The sequence below is a fragment of the Rhodamnia argentea genome, chromosome 2 (genome assembly GCF_020921035.1).
Source record: "Rhodamnia argentea isolate NSW1041297 chromosome 2, ASM2092103v1, whole genome shotgun sequence".
Classification (NCBI taxonomy): Eukaryota; Viridiplantae; Streptophyta; class Magnoliopsida; order Myrtales; family Myrtaceae; genus Rhodamnia; species Rhodamnia argentea.
In genome coordinates this window covers 13868817-13879120 of record NC_063151.1, presented here as the reverse complement: position 1 = coordinate 13879120, position 10304 = coordinate 13868817, and positions in this window count along the sequence as shown.

Sequence of the window (10304 nt, the reverse complement as noted above, 5' to 3'; positions counted from 1 at the left end):
AGAGACGAAAGCCGATCCGCTTATTTGAAAATTTGAAATAGGGTTTGAGCTACGTAGGTACACTAGTCAACCTAGGTCCTCGGATGGCACCCTCTCGGACGGTTAGTAGCTGGAGAGACGAAACCGATCCGCTTATTTGAAAATTTGAAATAGGGTTTGAGCTACGTAGATACACTAGTCAACCTAGGTCCTCGGATGGCACCCTCTCGGACGGTTAGTAGCTGGAGAGACGAAAACCGATCCGCTTTTTAGATGGTGAGTCCCCGCATGGAGGATAGCCAATCTCTTTGAAATAGGTGAAACCCCTTTGTTACAAGGGTGAACCTCCCCCTCAGACGGTTAGTAGCTGGAGAGACGAAAACCGATCCGCTTTTTAGAAAATTTGAAATAGGGTTTGAGCTCCGTAGGTACACTAGTCAACCTAGGTCCTCAGATGGCACCCTCTCGGACGGTTAGTAGCTGGAGAGACGAAAGCCGATCTGCTTTTTAGATAGTGAGTCCCCGCATGGAGGATAGCCAATCTCTTTTAAATAGGTGAAACCCCTTTGTTACAAGGGTGAACCTCCCCCTCAGACGTTTAGTAGCTGGAGAGACGAAAGCCGATCCGCTTTTTAGATGGTGAGTCCCCGCATGGAGGATAGCCAATCTCTTTTAAATAGGTGAAACCCCTTTGTTACAAGGGTGAACCTCCCCCCTCAGACGGTTAGTAGCTGGAGAGACGAAAGCCGATCCGCTTTTTAGATGGTGAGTCCCCGCATGGAGGATAGCCAATCTCTTTTAAATAGGTGAAACCCCTTTGTTACAAGGGTGAACCTCCCCTTTCAGACGGTGAGTAGCTGGAGAGACGAAAGCCGATCTGCCCCCTTTTTAAATGATGAATCCCTAGTGGATAGTCAAGCCCATTTTTAAATAGGTAAAACCCCTTTGTTACAAGGGTGAACCTTCCCCACAAATCTTCAAACCACCACTCGACATCATACGGACGCTGACCATTGTAAATCACGCCAAACCGTCCACAGGTAATTCCGTACACTCAATTTTTTTTTCAACCTCGGATCGACAAATCACGGATCATATACAGGTGAGCCACAGGTAAGTCTCTCTCTCTTTTCATCTCCCTTTCATATAAATGAGCATGAATTGAAATAATTCCTCATGGAGTCGAGCTTTAACAAAGAAAGGTAAAGCAATTGAATGTCAAGACTTATTTTCTTTAGATTTTTCCCCAGCGGGGTCGATTAAGGATCCAGGTGTCACCTTGTCTTTGAAAGCAACCTCTAACCGAGATTACTTTCAAAGAGGGGCAAACATTGACACCCGAATTTTTAGTCAGTTTTCTTTAGTTTTATTTTCCAAAATTCATTAAAAATTCACAAAAAAATAAAAATTGAAAAATCAACATTGGAAGCCTTGGCCAAGCTTAAGGAACCAATTTGGAACAAAAAATAATTTTTCATATTTTTCGCATTTTTTTTAATATTTTAGGAAAATAGGAAAATACTTGAAAAATCATAAAAAATACTTTTCGAGGTCACAAAAATACACGAAAATGTTCAATATTTTTCTTTTAATTCCCTTTCAATATTGACCTCAAGAAAAATCAAAAATCGAGTTCAATTTTAGGTGTTTCTTCACAATGCCTAAGGTTGAATTTTCATAAAAAATACCAATTGAGTCTTTTTATTTGCAATTTTTGCACATTTGGAGTCAAGACATTCAATTGTGGTCCCTTTGAACTTCAATTTGATCAATTGCACCCTCAACTGCGTGAATTGCATGAATTAGATACAAAATTCCCAAATTATTTGCAATTTAGTCCCTCAATTGGCCAAATTTTGAAATTACTTTTAATTGAGGGACTATCATGGTAAAATTGGACTGTCACCCTATGTTTTCATACATTTAGAATTGATTGGAATGGGTCTTATGGTCCAATTTGGTCAAATTGACACTCAATTGAACTTTTCCCCAATTTGGGCAAATTGAAAAATTTGGGATTTTCATAGAAATTGAGGTGAACTTTTGGGCAAAAACACATTTCTAGATAATATCCAGGCCCTAGAATCCAATTTTGAGGTTTAATTGCAAAAATTCCCACTCAATCTTGATTAATTTTGAAAATTCTATGAATTTTATCGTTCGAACCGGTTCGGACCGGTCCGACCGCCGGTCGGACCGGGCGAACCGGTCCGAAGCAGTACTTCATCTTCTTCACGTAACTCACGGGATTTCGCAGGTTTTGAAGGCGAGCTTTGATCGTCAAATCGAAGGCCAATTCGGACCTAATTGAGATAATTAATATGGGGCTTTTGTTTGTCGGGATAAGGCTCGTCAATTGCCATCACCGGCACGGCCAGTCATCGCCGGAGGAGATCGGAATCGCCGGTCAAAGCTTCGTTGGTCCGAGAAGTCAACATTTCACATAATACTCTAATTTGAGCTCGATTCGTGACTAACGGAGGACCAAACGGAATGCGTTGTGATGGCCATCTCCGCCCGACTTCCGGCGGACCAAAAACCACGTGCTCGCACGTGAGGACGTCACCGACTCGAGCTCACCCGACGCGCGCGTTTTTGAAAACTTGGTATAAATAGATGGGAAGGTTCGAGAGAAAGGGGGAGGTTCATTCGTGCTCACCAAGTCTAACAGAGCTAGAGAGAGAAAGAGAAAGGGAGAGAGAGCTCATCCTCTCACCCGTGCGATCGAGGATTGGAGCTTGAGCTGTGAGCACCTCGCCGGAGCAATCTAGGGAGATTCAAGGCCAGCCGCCACTTCCAGAAGCTTGCACGAGGATCGGAGAAGCGATCGCCACCAGCCTCGCCGCCCGAAACCGCCCGGATCGGTGAGTCGAGCTTTCAATTGCACCGCTGCACGATCATGGCATCTCTTTGTTCTGTGCACGATTCCTTCAATTAATGTAGGCGTTTTCATCCCCATGCATTTCTAACCTCAATCGCATCCTTTTTATGCATTGATTACGCGCGATAAACCCGAGTCGAACCGCCTCCTTTGCTCGGTGCGGTCGAGCGCCGGCCAAGTCATTCCGGCCACCGCGAGCTCGATCCGAGCTCGAGGTAAGATCCTTAACCTTCTCATAATGCTTGTCTATGGATTAATTGTCTTGATTTGCTCGAACTTTTTGTGTTCGAACTCCGGATTGAGGTTACGTGCGTAGTTCATAGTTCGCAATCTGCTCGGTGAAATCGAATGATTTTAGGATATGTTAATCTAGAGGTCGTGTGGAGTCGTTTGGCGTTGGTTTGAGGCCATTCCGGTGAGATCTCACCGTCGGATCTCGCCGGAATGTTCTCGACCGTTCATTTGTTGTCATCGAGAGGTTGAAGAAGGTGCTGATGTGGCGTGGTCAACGGGTCAACGTGCCGGGTGTCGTGCGGCCGAGTGGTCCAGTCACGGTGACTCGGCATGGTCGTTGGGCGCGAAGAGGCTGAGTCAGCCTTGATCCAACGGTTAGGATAAATAGTTAGGTTTGATTGATAACCGTTGGATCTGTTTTTTCGTAATTTTGAAATATTAGTATATTAGGCAAAAATAAAAATTGGTGAAACGGCGCCGTTTTAGTTAGTGATTAGGCGACGTCGTTTGGCTTCAGATGGAATGAATGGTCGGGATTAGGTCTAGGTTAGATCCGGACCGTCCGTTTAGTTAGGTGGTGCGACGCCGTTTTGCTAATGAGGGATAAACGGCTCAGATTGAGCCATAGGATCGAATCTTGGCCGTCCGTCCGATAAAAGCGATGCGGCACCGTTTTATAAAGACTAAAGCGTCGTCGTTTTAGTCTAGGAGAAAGGAACGGCTCAGATTGAGCCTCAACGTCTAATCGTGACCGTCTGCCATTTATACTTATGCGGCGTCGTTTCTTTCGGTAGAGGGCCGACGGGCGAGATTGATCCAGGAATCGATCTCGGCCGTCCATCATTTTTGTATATAGTCGGATATTAGGATTTAATATTGGAAAATACGAAAATAAATAGGATAGTACGTATACGGTGCCGTATAGGGTAGTGGTCGGGTCAATGGGCGGTCGGACGGGTTGACCGGCCGTTGACCGGGTCGAACCGGTCCGGTTTATTAATAAAAAAATAATAAAAAAATAAAAAGAAATTTCCAAAAATCCAAAAAAATTATAAAAATACTTAGAAAATTCATAAAAATTCCCAGATTTTCATAAAAAAATTTCTAAAAATTTCTAGATCGATTCGGGACTCGTAAAGTCTGGATCGAAAATTTTTGAGACTACGAGGGTCGATTAATTTCGATCCGGAAAATTTCCAATATTTTTTTAAAAATAAATGAAAATTCCAAAAAATAGAAAAAATTAGAAAAATTCCATAAAATCACAAAAAATGGGAAATGGCCACATTCAACTGGCCCGACCCTAATTTTGTGATTTTTGGGTCCCGAACTCCCAAAAATGACCATTCTACCCTTCCGGGCCTTCCGCCCCAAATTTTTACCAAATCACCCCGATACCCAAAATTGATTTTTGTGTGGGCCGATAGGGCCATTTTAGACATATCAAACCTTGATTGATTGATTTGATTGCTTGTAATGATTTTGATTGCGCATTAATTCCTCGATTGTGATTGATTAGGATAGAAAATTCCCATCTGCATGAATACTCGGATTTTTTAGGACCTACCTCATCCGATATCGTATCCGCATGAAATCTTAGGTTAGAAAAACAATCAACATCGGTAACCGAAAGGGCGTCAAATTTGAAACTTGGCGTAACCAAGTCCCCCGGACCCAAAATCTCTGATTTTTCGCGGAACCGAACGGTTTCTCCCGACCGCTCGGTAAGGTTTTTCGATCGTACCTTCCAATAAATCGATCGGTGGCGACTCCGAATTGCATGTACACCTCGCACATGCCACCCGACCACACAAGGTCAATTTCGATATTTGATAAATTTTACCCGACATCGCGATTCGAGTAATGGGTCTTGGGAGAGACTCGCGATCCCCCATATATATGTCTATAGAAGGAGGGATCGGCTCGTTAGCCCTATTCCACCCCGGAAAGAAATTTCCGGAGGGTCGCGACAGAGGAGATAAAAGGTTTTTGCAAAGAGCCCTTGAGAGAGGCGAAGTAGTGGATAACCTTGGGGAGGATAGTGGCGGTTACAACTTTAAAGTGTTGTATTCGGCGCCCCCAAGCTTTTTCGTTGACTCTGGAGATATGGTCCCCGTTGGGTGGGGTGGAATGGATGACCCCGAAAGTGAAGAATTTGTGGAAACGGTCGATGAAGCTAAGAATCAAGAAGCCCCTCAGAATGAACAAGAGAATCGGGAGGTAGATATCCGGGTTTCTAATCTGGAAACTCACATACATCATTTGACAAACATGGTGGCGGATTTGTCACAATTGATGACCAAAAGGAATACCATGGCGGTAGAAGAGAACGTGCAAGTCCCGGAGATACGGCGGGCTATAGAGACGCAAAATCGAAGGATCGCTCTACTGCGAGAGCAAGGAGACGATGTGTCAAGGAAAATTGATGAGTTGAAAGAGCTGATTACGCCACTCACCCAAGCTAGAAATATTACGCCCCAAGGCGCGAACTTGAGAGTGATCTTCCGCACAAAATATAATGGCGCCGGGTGTCCTTTGGCGCATATCTCATATTATCTCCGCCAAATGGTTGGCCATCACGAGGACGATGAAATACCGATCCGAAATTTCGGACATAGTTTGGCGGGCCCCGCACTAGTGTGGTTCCAATCAATTGACCTAGGCCGGGTCCCGAGTTGGGAGGATTTATCGGAGCACTTTATACGACATTTTGAAGCTGGAATCAGAGGTTATTTCACTAAGGCTAATTTGTTAAACATCGGGAAAGGTGAAGATGAGAGTTTTGAACTCTTTGCTAGGAGATGGAAGAAGCACGCTGTGATGGTGCAACCGCCACTATCAGAAAGGGAGATGCTGGAGTTCGTGCTGAAGTCACTTCCGGCAGAATATTTTGACCGCATGTATGCATACGCTTATTCTTCATTCTAACATCCGGTGGAAATCGGCATGAAGATTGAGGGAATTATCCTCAGAATTAGAAGGGAAAGGCAAAGGGATCCGGATGAAGAAAATGCCACGCCGGTAAGGCCATGTCCGTAACATAACCCCGATGATGTCTATGAAGATGAGATGATCGGAATGGTAGATACTCCTATTCGCTTTATTATTGATCCGAATAAGGTGGATAATTGGGAAGCGTCCGCCTCGGAAAAACCGTCAATGTCCGAACCACCGGAGGAAGTCGGACAAGTAAAGATTAAATTGCCGCCCGTGGAAAAGTATAACTCAAGGGCGGATCACCGGGATTATGGAACGGGCAAGATTGACGCCATAATGAGATCGGGAAGATGTTATCCACCTAGAGAAGCGGATTTTGAAAAGAGAGTCCCGACTGCGAAAGAGGTTGAGAAGTTGCAATTGGTTGTGAGAACCAGTGAATATGAGGTTGTTGACCAACTGCGGAAGATGCCTTCACAAATTTCATTATTATATCTCTTCAAGAATTCCCAAAAGCACAAGAATGCCCTCCTGAAGGTATTGGATGAGGTCCATGTTCCGAAAACCATTAACGAAGTGCAACCGGGAGATTTCGTGGGAGCTATCCTCTTGAAAGACCAGATATCCTTCTCGGATGAGGATTTCCCAAAAGAAGGGCGTGTGCATAATAGAGCTCTCTATGTCGCCGTGAGGTGCCATGGAAAGGAGGTTCCTCACGTTCTGATTGATAATGGTTTTGCTTTTAACATATGTCCTCTGAGCACTTTGAGAAGCTTGGGGATCAACGAAGACTTCGTCAAGACATCTAAGGCTACTATCCGATCATTCGATGGAGTCTCCAAGAATGTAGTAGGAGAGATCGAATCGGACGTTACCATTGGACCGGTAACATTCTCTATACCGTTCCAAGTGTTGGATATCCCTAGCGCTTTCACCCCGCTTCTGGGAAGACCGTGGATTCATGTGTCCGGAGCGGTACCTTCCTCACTGCATCAAAAGTTAAAATTCGTGGTCAAGGGCCAGCTGATCACCATCCATGGCGAGGCCGGGCATCGCGCTTCTTTAAAAGGGATGGTTCCATACATCGAACTCTCAAAGGAGGAAGAGTTGAGTTATCATACCTTTGACATCGTATCTGTCATGCATGTATCGCGGATACAAAGATAGCTATATCGGAGCTTTCAAAACCTGCACTATGGCGGGAAAGGTGCTACTTTCGAACGGCTTTATACCGGGTGCCGGATTAGGGAAGTACGGTCGGGGAATCCTTAACCCTTTGAATTTGAGCTCGAATGACCACAAAGTTGGTCCGGGTTATAAGGGAGTGATAAAGAATGATACGGGTCGAGGCCGAGGTCGAAACAAGTGTTATGGAGACCAAGGAGGCCGCGGACGCCAAGGCGGCCGTTTCGTAGGCACCAATGCATGGAAAGCTAGAGGGAAGATGTTTGAGAACCCCTTATTTGAGGTGTTTTCCAAAGGGGGCAAATGGCTAGAAGATGAAGACATTTCTGAAGATGCAGAGCTTGATTTGTTCAACCCGTTCCTGGATAATCGGGTGCACGTGATCATTGAGTGGGCGGAGGATGATTTCCCCACCCCCGAGTAAAAGGCTCTTTCTGAACTTTATCTTTTAATGCATTTTGATTACTGCATTTATTTTCAAAACTTTTTGCTGTTTTGGCACCCTTTGGGTCGCATGCTGCGATCCAAGAAGTGCGGTCTTGTATTACTCTTAGTTGCATCTATTAATGAAAATCATCTCAAGTTTTATTACGGACATGTGGAATAACGGATTGGTCCGATGATGACAATTGCTTATACCATGGAACTTGAGGTCCGATCCGCCACGTGATCTTGAATTTTAAATGGCTTTTTGAGAATAAGGATGTCCGAGAAGTTATGGACTAGTTCTCTTTCTTTCCTCTTCAAAAATTGAATTCGAAAAAATATTTTCATGTTAAAAAATCATGCATTCTTTAGTTTTGTCATCTTTGAATACTAACCTTTCATGATGTATTTCGGGCATGTCATCCCACCCATGCATAACAGGTTAATATGTAACTCGGATCAGCTCGACGATTATGCTTATGAAATTGATATAGAAGAGGCTGATGTGAGTGATATCAAGAGAGAATGGGCTTGTTTTGAAGAGTCCAAGCCTCCTATCTCCGAAGAACCCATCACTATTAATCTGGGAGATTCTACTTGCGTCAAAGAAGTGAAAGTGGGAGGACACCTGTCAGCAGTAGATGTCTTAAGAATGACGACATTACTCAAGGAATATCAAGATATTTTCGCCTGGTCATACGCTGACATGCCAGGTTTAGATCGTGAAATAGTAGAGCATGCTCTGCCCACGGATCCCGCTTGCACACCCGTTAATCAACCATCCAGAAGGATGAATCCCGAATTAGAGGATAAGATCAAGGAGGAGGTGATGAAACTCCTCAAAGTTGGATTTATCGAGGCTGTCCCATACGCTGATTGGGTCGCCAACATCGTGCCGATTAAGAAGAAAGACGGAAGAATCAGAATATGTGTGGATTATCGGGACTTAAACAAAGCCGATTCGAAAGACGATTTTCCCCTACCGCACATTGATGTGCTTGTCGATAGCACTGCGGGCTTTGAATTATTCTCCTTCATGGACGGATTCTCGGGATATAACCAGATCATGTTGAAAGAAGAAGATAAGATCAAGACCTCATTTACTACACAATGGGGGATCTTTTGTTATAAGGTCATGCCTTTCGGACCGAAAAACGCAGAGGCAACTTATCAGAGGGCTATGGTGACCCTTTTTCATGACATGATACATAAGGAGGTGGAGGTTTACGTGGATGATATGATCGCCAAGTCCGGACTTGGAGAAGATCATGTTCGAGTCTTGAGAAAATTATTTGATCGATTGAGGAAATACAAGCTCAAGCTAAATCTTGCAAAATGTGTATTTGGCGCAAGATCCGGAAAACCGCTTGGATTTGTCGTAAGCGGTCATGGAATCGAAATCGACCCCTCCAAGATCAAAGACATATGGGAAATAGGGACTCCTTCCACTGTCAAAGAAGTGAGGGGTCTACTTGGAAGATTGAATTATATATCCAGATTCATATCGCAATTGTCGAAAACGGCGAAACCCTTTTTCAAGCTCCCGAAGAAAGGCGCAAAAGTAAAATGGGATGCAGAATGTCAACAAGCATTTGAGAAGATCAAGGAATATTTGGTACAACCCCCAGATCTGGTACCTCCTACCCCTAACGTTCCTTTAACTCTATATTTGACAGTTCATGATGAATCTTTGGGAGCTTTATTAGCTCGGACCAACCCCAAAGATCGAAAGGAACGGGCCATCTATTATTTGAGCAAAAAGTTCACAACATCAGAAGCTAAATATTCCTCAATGGAAAGGACTTGCGTAGCACTAGTTTGGGTCCTCCACGATTAAGGCAAGTATACCCCGCATTATCATATCCAACTAGTCACTAAGAATGACCCTATCAAATATCTTACGGAAAAACCAGCTTTATTGGGAAAGATGGCCAAATGGTAAGTACTACTTTCGGAATTCGACATTAAAACCTCTCCCCAAAAATCTGTCAAGGGAAGAGCAATTGCAGACATGCTAGCTGAAAATCCTCCTAAAGACGTTTGAGATCCGAACAAGGGAGATCAAATTCTGAACATATCCGAAGACAAATGGACGATGTATTTTGACGGCGCAGTGAATCTCACTGGATCGAATCTTAGGGCGCTTTGAATATCCCCCGAAAATCAACATTATCCAGTCTCGGCCAAGTTGGTATTCCCCTGCACCAACAACATTTCTGAATATGAAGCACGCATCCTGGGGTTACAATTGGCCATCTCGTTGAAAGTGAAGAAACTCGCGGTATATGGAGATTCCATGCTAATCATTTTACGGACTTAAGGAGAATGGAAAACAAAGGACCCCCAAGCTTATCCCTTATCATAAGTACCTCGAAGAGCCGATCCAACATTTTGAGGAGATCACTTTCGAGTATCTACCAAGAACTCGAAATCACTTTGCTGATGCTTTGGCCGCATTATCGGCCATGTTGCAAGTGCAAGATGGCCTTGAGATAGAACCGTTGAGAATTGACATCCTGGAGCAACATGTATACTACATGGTCATTGAAGAAGAACCCGATGAAGAACCATGGTATCATGACATCAAGAATTATCTGCTGAAGGGCGAATTCCCACAAGACGACCAACCGGAAGATAAAAAGTATATCAAGCAAGATGGCAT